Source organism: Erpetoichthys calabaricus, chromosome 2 (assembly GCF_900747795.2).
Source record: "Erpetoichthys calabaricus chromosome 2, fErpCal1.3, whole genome shotgun sequence".
In the NCBI taxonomy this organism is placed as follows: Eukaryota; Metazoa; Chordata; class Cladistia; order Polypteriformes; family Polypteridae; genus Erpetoichthys; species Erpetoichthys calabaricus.
The window spans coordinates 114,805,782-114,817,951 of NC_041395.2; the positions used below are offsets into that span (position 1 = coordinate 114,805,782).

The following is a 12,170-nucleotide window of genomic DNA, read 5'->3' on the forward strand; positions in this document are numbered from 1 at the left end:
GATGACGCGCGCGCCCTCACCTCTGTACCCAAATCTCTGTATTGCTCTGCGCATAGCAGTGACGCTCCCTGTAACTGTTGCCTCTGCTGAGCGAAGTTTTTCTAAAATGAAGCTCATCAAAAACGTACTTGCGCTCATCTATGGCACAAGAGCGCATGAGTGGTCTGGCAATTGTCAGCATCAACTCTGAATTAGCAAAGGCTTTATCATATCAAGAGCTCATTTACGACTTTGCCTCAAGAAAAAGCAGAAGTGTGCCTTTGTAAATTTTGAACTTTGGAAAGCTCCAGCAGATGACAGTGTTGATTTTATTTCAGTTTATTATTGTTTATTTTATTTATTATAAATGTTTTATTTAAAGTGTAATTTTAGTTTGTATTTTTGCTGTAGAGCTACAATTGTAATTTATAAATGATTCAATTTATTTATGTATTTAATTTTATTTGAATAAAGTTCTATTTTGGCCCCTATAGTAGGTGTTTTTTTTATTATTTTATTTTTACTTCCGTAATATTTGGGGGAGGGGGCACAAAAGTAAATTTCTGCTTAGGGCACCCATTTGGCCAGCAGCAGCCCTGTGCCTAGCTCGCAAAGACACCGGGAAATAACAGAGGCGATCACGTACCATATAGCCAAGGATATGTGTCCAATAACCACCGTGAGCAGTGAGGGGTTTAACAAAATGATCGCAACACTTGATAAAAGATATAGCATTCCCTCACGCAACCATTTTTCCAATGTTGCGCTGCCCTCGCTGTATGCGAAATGCCGAAAAGAAATAGAAAGAGAAATTCTCAGGCTCGGCCTTGAATATTTTGCTGCCACGACCGACTTATGGTCAAGCAGAACTGCGGAACCGTATTTGAGCTTGACAGTTCATTTTATTGACAGCGAGTTTGAGATGAAAAGCAAGTTTTTGCAAACTTCGTTTTTCCCACAAGACCATACAGTGGAGTTTATTGCAGTGGGCCTCAAAGAAGCGATGTCCGCTTGGGGCTTGGTGGAAGAAAGACTTGTGTGCATCACAACGGACAACGCAGCTAATATGATTAGGGCAGCATCTGTGAATAACTGGCCGAGGCTACACTGCTTTGGTCACAGACTTCATTTACCAAAGGAATAATCGTCATTATTAATCATGATAAAAATTTTGAGCAAAATAATCGTGATAATCATTTTTTCTGTTATCGTGCAGCCCTAATTGCCATTGCTTTCAAAAGATACAGTTAGTACATAACATGCGATGTCCACATCCAGATCATAACAATTGGTTATTACAACTGGGAGATGGTACACTCACCAATACAGATAGACTTTACCCAGATATTATTACAATTCCTCAAGCCTTTATCTGCGCCGACTTAGTTACAGACAGATTTGGAACAGCAATCTCATTTGACCAAATGCCCCTTTTAACACAACGCACTATATTATGTCCAAAAACTATTAATGTGGAAAACATAACTACCCAAGTCATTACATTACTGCATCATCTACACCTTCACACTATTCTATATCTCATTCATACATCACACTCTTTCTCATTCCCAACACCAGGGGTTGGCGAGCGAAGCGAGCAGGGGGCGGAGCCCCCTAGTTTCCAAGAATTAAGCAGATTTTCAGCAACAGCATTTCTATCATACACTTTTCTTTTAACTTTCTTTTGAGGCTGAATTTTTTTTCTGAAAACCTTAGTTGTTGTGAAATTTTTTTTCATTAACCAAAATGGGTCAAACATAAAAGTAATAAATGTCTCAACAATATTTAAACTAGATGATATAGTTCCGAGCAATCAATTGTGTGCACCGGAAGTCAGACTATTTGCAATGTGCACTGCACTGGTAATGCTGTTTTTCTTTGACTGCCTCTACAAAGTTGGTAAACACCTCTCAAAAATCCTAAAATATTACTTTTGCAAAAGGAGGAATAATGGGAATATTAATATGAAGGGTTTCACTTTGTCTGACCATATTCACTGTATTTTCCAATACTATGGACATCAACGCCAGCCTCACAGCCTATATCCTCCTTATCTGTATCTGCAACAAAAAAAGTAAGCCATATTGGCTTTTGGGGGTTCCAAAACATGTTGATATTTTAGAGAGATATTTTGCTGTTTGATAATTTGGGACATCACTGCTAACTAGCACACAAAGTTAGTAAACATCTCCCAAAAATGCTAAAATATTACTCACACAAAAGGTGGATTAATAGGAATATTAATCTGAAGGGTTTAAAGTAACTATGATAAACAAATCCATGAGTCTAGTTTAATTTGATATTAATTCTGAACAGCACAGCTACTTGTAGAGATACAAATTATCACAACAAACATTCCTTAATAGAAATAAACTGAAATGTGACACTGCAACATCATCATCTGGACATGCCATTATCTCAAAGACACTTTGAAAACAATATAACCAACAAGAATGAATGACAGACACAAAAGGCCTTATTGTAATTACCCAAAACTTCTAAACATCATCAAACTGAAATAAAACACATTTAAAAACAAAACTGTTTTCAGCAAAATAACTTCTTTTTTTTAATGTGATTTCTAACCATTCAGTTATAAATGCTATTATTAAACCCTATATTCAAGGGTGCTTACATTGGTGGCCAACATCACCTTTGGCCTAGATTGCAAACTATGTTTACACTTTCACATTCCACCATAAGTAATGCAATTCCAAAAATTGCAAAACAAATTTCAATGTGGTTATTGTGGGTTTCTTGAATAATTTAAAAAATAGCTTTACTTTAAACGTGAAACCTGATTTAACAACTGTATACTAACTTCTTTCTGACAATACACAAACCTACATATTTTAAACCTGATGGTATAACATTTTCCGCATCATAGAGGACAAAGTCTGAAATAATCACCATCCATGAATAATGCAAGCTCCTCACACCCAAATCTATGCATCAATGTGACTTGGGTGCACACTTTGGGGCCCTGTTTGCAAATGGGCTGTAGTATATGCAAGAAAACAAAATCCTAAGAACAGAAAAAGTCCAGGTTTTCACTAACAGTGTGGGCACTTACCGCAATCTGCTATCTAGTGCACACCACTATCCCACTTCAGTCCTCACAATTACAAATCTATCCAATCAGACCTAAACAAGAAGCTTTTAAAAGAAAAACATGAAGGTAGGACACAATCAGAGAAGATGTCTCACAGGCTACATTAATGAGATGGTATTGCTGTGCTGCAACGAAGAAAAAACACAAAATGGATGGTAATTCAAAGAGATAACTAAGTTGTGCAGTGAAAAGAAAAATAAGGGAGAAGTAAAAAGATATTTTGCCAAAACAAACCCTGACATTTTCAGATTACAACTGAATTATGATCTGAATATGCAGTAAATACAGCAGTTGAGACTAATTAGACTGACCTTGCAGATAGTCAGGAAAGGGCTATTATTGCCATTCTGGCAGCTTTAGCAGCAATGCAGTCCAAAAACACCAAGATAAACATGAACAACAATGTAGAAGATGAGAACAACCTGCATGCGTTTTGTGGACTGAAAATTGCATCCACTATTTTAGCTTCTCACTGTGCAAATAAGAAGAAAAAAAAAAACACAAAACAGCATATTTATGTATTTATGTGCATATATAAATGTAGATGTGGGTGGCATGAAACTGTTCAAATTCATGTAGTATGTAACTGGCAAACATTTCCAGGACCCAATGAATATCCAGTAAACCATTATTTAGCACACCGGCCTCTGTCTCAGTTCATGTCAGCAATTCCTTAAAAAAAACCCCAGTTACTGCTGCTAAAGGAACATACCTTGTTTGGTTTAATTTCCACTGACTAACTTGAAAGAACTGTCCGAATCTCATAAAATTAAGAACTCTTAATTACTTCTTTACTCTTTAACAACTGCAATCAGTGTTAAACTGCTTCAGTTTTTCTTAACTGGCACACAATTAACAATGAAAACACTAAAAAAAAAAAAAAAAAAAAAACACACCATCAGGGACCTCATGGAGAAACGGTGCATAGACACAAAAATGTTGCATATGACCATTTTCCCCACTACGAGATGTATAAAAACTAAACTTGGCATAAAGCCATGCACATTTTCAGCCTCACACCATGCATACGTACATTTCTGCTTGTTTTTACAAGCAGGAGGTACCTAGCGTGAAAGCTGTGCTACTGTTTTTATGTCATTTCCCTTTCTTTTATAGATTTGCATCCATTACAGTAATCCCTCCTCCATCGCGGGGGTTGCGTTCCAGAGCCACCCGCGAAATAAGAAAATCCGCCAAGTAGAAATCATGTTTATATGGTTATTTTTATATTGTCATGCTTGGGTCACAGATTTGCGCAGAAACACAGGAGGTTGTAGAGAGACAGGAACGTTATTCAAACACTGCAAACAAACATTTGTCTCTTTTTCAAAAGTTTAAACTGTGCTCCATGACAAGACAGAGATGACAGTTCTGTCTCACAATTAAAAGAATGCAAACATATCTTCCTCTTCAAAGGAAACAGAGTAAAGCAAACAAATCAATAGGGCTGCTTTTAAGTATGCGAAGCACCGCCGGTACAAAGCTGTTGAAGGCGGCAGCTCACACCCCCTCAGTCAGGAGCAGGGAGAGAGAGAGAGAAATGAAGTCAAAAATCAATACGTGCCCTTTGAGCTTTTAAGTATGCGAAGCACCATGCAGCATACTTAAAAGCTGCACACAGAAGGTAGCAACGTGAAGATAATCTTTCAGCATTTTTAGACGAGCGTCCGTATCGTCTAGGTGTGCGAACAGCACCCCTGCTCACACCCCCTACGTCAGGATCACAGATAGTCAGCGCAAGAGAGAGAGAAAGAAAAGTAAGTTGGGTAGCTTCTCAGCCATCTGCCAATAGCGTCCCTTGTATGAAATCAACTGGGCAAACCAACTGAGGAAGCATGTACCAGAAATTAAAAGACCCATTGTCCTCAGAAATCCGCGAACCAGCAAAAAATCCGCGATATATATTTAAATATGCTTACATATAAAATCCGCGATAGAGTGAAGCCGCGAAAGGCGAAGCGCGATATAGCGAGGGATCACTGTACACAGACTTTATCAAATACACTAAGATTAACTGCATATTGTTTACAAATTTAATTAGAGAGAGAGAGAGAGAGAGACTATTAATCCCAAGGGGAAATTCACATACTCCAGCAGCAGCATACTGATACAAAAAACAATATTAAACATTGATAATAATGCAGATAAAAACAGACAATAACTATGTACAATGTAAATGTTTACCCCCCACCCCCCGGGTGGAATTGAAGAGTTGCATAGTTTGGGGGAGGATCTTTACTTGATTGTAAACATTCTGCAACAATATAAGGCTGCATGGAATGCCCAAACTATTCCAATTACCTTAGCTGCTTTAGCATTGTTAGAAGGCATTGCAAATTGAAGAATTAGAAGACAGTACGTATTTACAGATGATGATGCCTGGTTTCAAAGTCAATTTACTTTTCCAAGAGCTACCTCTTGAAGCTGTGTGTTGTTGGAATACTAGGATTTATACTTTATACCATTTCAATGATAAAATGCATTAAAGTATGTATATTACATTTTACAGATAAAAATGTTAACTTCATTTAAATAATGCATATTGTTAATAAACATGTGGGGGCATGGTGGTGTGATAGAAAAGCTGCTGCTTCGCAGTATGGGGGTCACATCCCAGGTGTTCACTGCCAGGAGTTTGCAGGTTTTCCTGGTGTTTCTCCTCAGTGTGCTTCAGTTTCCTTCCAAAGCACTGCAGGTTAGGGCATCTGGTGATGCTAAATTTACGCTACTAGTGTATGTGTGTGCTCGTATTCACCTTAATAAGATGGTGCCCTGCCCAGGGATCATTCCTGCCATGTGCTTGATGCTCGTTGGGACTGGCACGACCCTGGATGGATTAAACATGTATAATGAAAAAGATTTTTTCAATGTTCCTTAAAAGTTTTGACGAATCTGCATTCTAAGCTTACAGTTGGTTTTACATTTATTATAGACGTTGATTGTATGGCGATTGACTACATGAGACAGTACTGCTGCAATTAGTGCTAGGCGGTATACCGGTTCATACCAAAAACCTTTTTTTATTTTTGTTATGATATGGATTTTTCTTATACCGCAAAACCGGTTTAAATAGCCTAAACAACGTTCGGAACGTGGCGCAGCGGGAAACTGTTTGGGGGGACCTTTTTCACTGCTGCACCGCTAAACACAAATGCATCGGAGTACATGCATTAGTGGAGGTATTGAACGGTGAAAACAGACAGAGAACAATCTGAAACTGAAGCTGTAGCAGACGATAAAGTTGAACATGGTGACACAGAAGAACTTTTGCTGGAAAAAGGAGCCGAGTCTGTTGTCTGGAGATACTTTGGATTTAAAAGGTCAGATGTGGACCATTATGTTCAAATGTGTGAATACTGTTTCTATACTACTGGATAATACTGCAAACCAAGTTGTACTTGTTTTATTATTATTTTTTCTTCAATACTGTGTAATGTACCTGGGTACTGTGTAATAGTGTGGCAACATGTTGACTTTATTCTCGACATTTCTACTTTATTCTCGCCATTTATGTCGAGATTAAAGTCGACATATTGACTTTATTCTCGTAATTTGTCATTAAAGTAGAACATCGTAAACTAAACATCTTAAAATGAATATTTCATTTACTAGATTTTCTCAAACCCCGTTATAAGTCATGTAGCACACTAAATGCTTTATGCTAACTAAGTTTTCCCCGAGCCATGTTAATCGTTACGTGCTTCTTAAACTGACTTCCTCTTGCACTAAGAGGAGGCACAGGCAGCACACAGAATACATTAATTTCACGATATTCCTGCTCTCTGAACATTTAGAATGCTAAGAAATACATTTTTCATGATGAAATGCATTAAAGCATGTATTAATCATGTGGGGGTACAGTGGCATGGAGGCTGCACTGCTGCATCGCCACAAGGGGGTCCCAGGTGTTCCCTACCTTGAATTTGCATGTTTTTCTGGTGGGTTTACTCGGCGTGCTTCAGTTTTTTTTCAAAGTCATGTAGTTTGTTAGGCTATATTGACCCTGCTAGTGTATGTATTGCTCGTATTCACCCTGCGATGTGCTGGCAGTATGTTCAGGATTTGCTCCTGCCTCGAACACAATGCTTGCTGGGATGGGCGCAACCCTGAATGGATGGCATAATTAGACATGTATAACGAAGATTTTATTAAAGTTCTGAACACTCCATGGTCTAAGTTTATAACTACATTTAATTTCACAAAGATGTTTATCATGTGGTGATTGGTCATGCGGAGAAAGAAAAAGGAAAGGTAGGAACTGCGGGTTTGGTACGTCAAACAGAGACAGCACGCATGCAATAAGGAAAGCCCGCTCAGAAGGACATCCATTGAATTCTGTCTTCGTTTCTTCGACAACCAGATCACAAATCCAATATTTACGCAATATTTAAGTTAAACCTGTGCAATACATCCAGTTTTTTAGAGCCTCGTCACACCTGCCATAAAGTTCTCTACACTGAACGTACACCTGGGGACCCCTTAGTGCAAGGAAGCAGCACTACCGTGCATGTTTAATACCTGCTTTAATGCATTTCATCATGAAAATGTATCTTGCCATTCTACTGTACATTTTCAGAGAGCAGGAATATCATGAATCGCTGCCTGCGCCTCCTTTTAGTGCAGAGGAAGTCAGTTTAAGAAGCACGCAGCGATTAACACCTGGGTCGGGGAACACTTAACACAAAGCATTTAATGTGCTAGTTTAACTTATGACAGGGTTTGAGAATATCTAGTAAATTAAACATTGATTTTAGGATGAAGTTTAGTTTACAATATTCTACTTTAATGACAAAATAAACTACGACAATAAAGTGGAAATGTCGACTTTAATCTCGACAGTTTTTTTTTTTTTCCCTTCACGGTGTCCATATTTTTTTTTCTTCACCGTGGCCCTAATACGCTTCCGTAGGGCTATACCACAAATAGCATTATAAATGCAAGTTGCAGTTTTATTATTTATGTATACAGTATAGCTTAGCTTGAAGCAAGGTCCATATTAATGCAGTTTGCCTTAATGATGGTTCAGTTGGTAAAGATGTCATCACTAAGTTGCACTTGTTTTATTTTAATTTGGTGAATACTGTGTAATGCACCTGGGCTTTGAAGTCTTGGAAGTAATAGTATTACTGGAAGTTGCACTATTATTTATTGTATTATTATTATTTATTAGATTAAATATTATGCAGTTTAATGATGGTAAAGTTGTTTAAAAAGTCACTAACGTGTCAGTGGACAGAGATTGTTAGCATTAACAAAGTGTAGTTGGTTTACAAAAAATATTTACTATTTATTCCTTTTCTAAGACATGTTCAGTGCAATACAACTTTTGGATATTTTACTAAGTCTAAAGACCTCTTTGGATGGTTGAAAATATGTTGCCAAAATTTTAGTTTAAGTAGTTTGCAAACTTTGTTCAATAAAAAGGCTCTATATTTTCACTGCATCTGTCATACAAAGTGATTCCTTCTCTTCATTAGTGCCACCCCCTTGAAAACTATCACTTTATGGGTCCATGAAAACCTGTATTAATACTTGTATGCACATTTAAATGTTTTTTTGTACAATGTACAATTCTCATGACAGTGGAATAGGTTATTTTTAGCCAGTAATTGCAGTGGAAAATGTGGTGAACATCCACTCATACATGGGGAAAAAATGATACCATCCAATACCGTGAAACCGGTGTAATTTAGAAAAATACCGTGATATAGAATTTTGGTCATACCACCCAGCACTAGCTGCAATAAATTATTCCATTCAGAGAGCTCTAATATCATGAATAAAATGTATTCTGTCTGCGTAAGAGAAAGCCTGTTTAAGAAGCACTTAACAATTAATGACTTGGTCAGGGAACACTTAGAATACAAAGCATTTAACATGCTACTTTAGTTGCAATGGGGTTTGAGAAACTCTACTATAAACATCAATTTTAAGATGAAGTTTACAATACTCTAATGACAAAATATACTATGAGATTAAGGTGGAAATTAAGATTAAAGTAAATTTTTCCTTGCCTCCACTTCACTGAGCAGGACCTTCATTTTGCATTCACTGAAATTCTTTTTTAAACAAATGCTTTTGTCATAGTCTTTTAACAAAACACTGAACGGAAGGGGCTATTTATATGATCTGCATATTTAAACAGACGCAATTCTGTGAGGAGTCAGGGTGGGATTGTAGGCATGTGCATGTGCGTTGAAATTCACGTTGATTGGGATTTATAAAGGGGAAGTGCATGGAACTCTGTTTAAGCAGATTTAGGGATCCAAATTTTTTTGTGCATATGCACATTTCCAGTTTTGCCCGTACGCCATGTTTTAGTTTGAATTCTACTCACGCAGTTATGCATGAGGCCCATGTAACTAGTGAACCTGGTCTTATTTGTACCTGTGTGCTCATCATCATCATCATCACATTTCAAAAGCTTGTTTGTGAAGAAATTAGAGAACAAAACTGCATGACTGAAATCACTTATCCTCTCCAGGCTAAAAATGTGGATGATACTATCAGAAAGTAGAAATCAACAAGTGTTTGACATGACATCAAGCATGTTGCATGCAACAGCATCAGAGTTCTGTGTTTGTACTTTTTGAGAAGCTTATTGTAGAATGTCACTATTCCATTATGTTAGGAATGCAATGTAAAACGTGTGAGGGTGTTTTCTTAGAAGTTTGATTGTTAACAGGTCCTGTAAACAGACCAGAAAATTGTATTTATTATTTTGCACAAGGTTAAACCATGTGACATTTTAGGTAAGTAATTTGACTGAAAAGCAAAATACTGTATTAATGTTATCTTATCACAAAAGTCAATAAACAGCACTTTGTAATGGATAACACCTCACAGTATAACTTCAGATGTTAAAAACTATAGAAGTAATGGGAAGCAACTGTCACAGATGAAGTCTCCCAAAATCCAAATTAATTAACTCTTTTAGGGCGGATGTCGACTTTTGTCGACAGGAGGGGTTGAAGGCGAATGTCGACAAAAGTCGACATTCAGGGATAGAGGGCGACAATCAGCTGTTAATGGCGACAAATCTCACTGTCACGTCACAGGCATTCCCTCTGTGCTTGGAGGAATGCTAGACTCGTTGACTCGGCAAATAAACATTGCGTGTGCGTGAGTTGCGAAATGTAAACAAAGGCAAGATGGCACCGACATGTGAAAATGCAGCGAAGCAAGTACAGAAAAGAAAACACAACACTTGGCAGACGTTGTTTTGCGCATTATCACGGAGTCGGACTCTTGATTTTTCAGAATCGGACTTTATTGGCAGTGATCAGGAGATCGAGCAAGAGAGTTAGAAGCAGGCATCAGCTGATCAGACACCAGCCGATGCCGCGCCAGTGGATCTGCTGCCAGCTGAGTGCCTTCGCGCAGCCGATGCATCTACGGCAAGGTTCGCATGGGATAAATACACATACATTGATCCGTTGAGAGCCGATCTGGCTACCGGAGTTTACAAGACGGCATGGCTTGCTTTTGGACACGACAGATCACCAGCTGCTGTACTTCAGGCTGCTCTCTCCTGATGCTGCTTTTCAGCTACTGTCAGACGAGACAAACAGGTAGGCAGAGATTTTTTTTGAATCGCGGGCTGCGTTTGCATCGCATTCTCGTTTTTCAAAGTGGAAACCCACAACGAAAGACGAGATGAAGCGCGCTGTGGCATTACAAATAGAGATGGGATAGAACTGGTGATATAACTTCAGGGAGCATTGGTCCAAACGTGTTTTGTCCCATGGTGGCTTAGGTACGTGCTGCTGCAAAGTTTTATTCACTTCTGTAATAAACAGAAGCAAATCCCATGGGGTGAGCCAGGCTATAATGCCATACATAAAGTTCATAAAGTTTCAGAAGATGAAAAGAGGTGACAATACGGTTTTCATGCAGGCAGAAAACTTGGTGGCAGTGGCATGGCACGATGGCAAATGGGTGACTTGTCTCTCTACAGTACACACTAACAATATATGTTAGAAAATGCAGCAACAGACAATTGAAAAATAGGCATCAAAACAACACATATTGTAAGGAGTGCAATGTGGCAATGACTGAAATTGGCTGCTTTGAGCGAGATCAGACTTTGCTGTGTAAAATGTATGTGATATGTATGTGAAATCATAGAGTATGCAGGCTCATACAACATGCAAGACAGTAACATTTGTCAAAAGTAAATATTTTTTGTTGATTTGATATGTTAAACAATTGCTTTGTGTTCTTTTTTAAAAAATGTTAGTTTTTGGAAAAATATTCAGCCCTAAGAGAAAAGAAACAAAAAAAAAATTAGCCCTAAAAGAGTTAACTACATTCACAGACATCAAATGTAGACTATTTATTTGAGAGCCTGTAAAAACTGTTTAGTTTCATTTGTTTTAAGTCACAATTGCACTGTGATTATTACCCATGACAATATGAAAGGGAAACAAAACACCTCATGCTATATTTTAGTAAATGGAGTTAAAAAAAAAAAAATTCTCATACTCAAATTTTAGTGATTGGCAATAATGGATATAATGAGGTTATAATGAGGTTATTAGAAATAAACTTGATGGATTAGGATTAAAAGTCAAGACATAGGTAAAGAATTTAGAGGTAACTATTGACTCTGACCTGAATTTTAAATCACATATTAATCGGATTACTAGGACAGCATTTATTCACTTAAGAAATATTGCAAAAGTTAGACCTCTTGTAATATTGCAAGATGCTGAAAAATTGGTTCACACTTTTGTTTTCAGTTGGCTAGATTACTGTAACGCACTCCTCTGAGGACTACCAAAAAAAGACATCAAGCGACAGCAACTAGTGCAGAATGCAGCTGCTAGAATCTTAACTCGGAAAAGAAAATCTGAGCACATCACCCCAGTTTTGATGTCACTACACTGGTTACCTGTGTCATTTAGAATTGACTTTAAAATACTGATTATGGTTTACAAAGCCTTAAATAATCTCACTCCATCTTATATTTCGGAATGTCTTACACCTTACATTCCAAATCATAACCTTAGATCTTCAAATGAGTGTCTACTTAGAATTCCAAGAGCTAAACTTAAAAAAATGTGGTGAGGTGGCCTTC

General features: G+C 37.7%; 1 protein-coding gene and 1 long non-coding RNA gene across 2 annotated transcripts in view; one reads left to right on the forward strand and one right to left on the reverse strand.

Annotated features, from left to right (window-relative positions):
• The window catches only part of LOC127526857 (uncharacterized), a 197,124-nt gene extending 190,620 nt beyond the window's left edge, over positions 1 to 6,504 (forward strand). Inside the window, exon 3 of the long non-coding RNA XR_007934294.1 lies at positions 6,417 to 6,504. This is a non-coding gene — a long non-coding RNA (uncharacterized LOC127526857). The remainder of the gene's footprint in view (positions 1 to 6,416) is intronic.
• The window catches only part of LOC114646276 (solute carrier family 25 member 36), an 80,854-nt gene that overhangs the window by 39,628 nt on the left and 29,056 nt on the right, over positions 1 to 12,170 (reverse strand). The gene's annotated exons all lie outside the window — the stretch shown is intronic.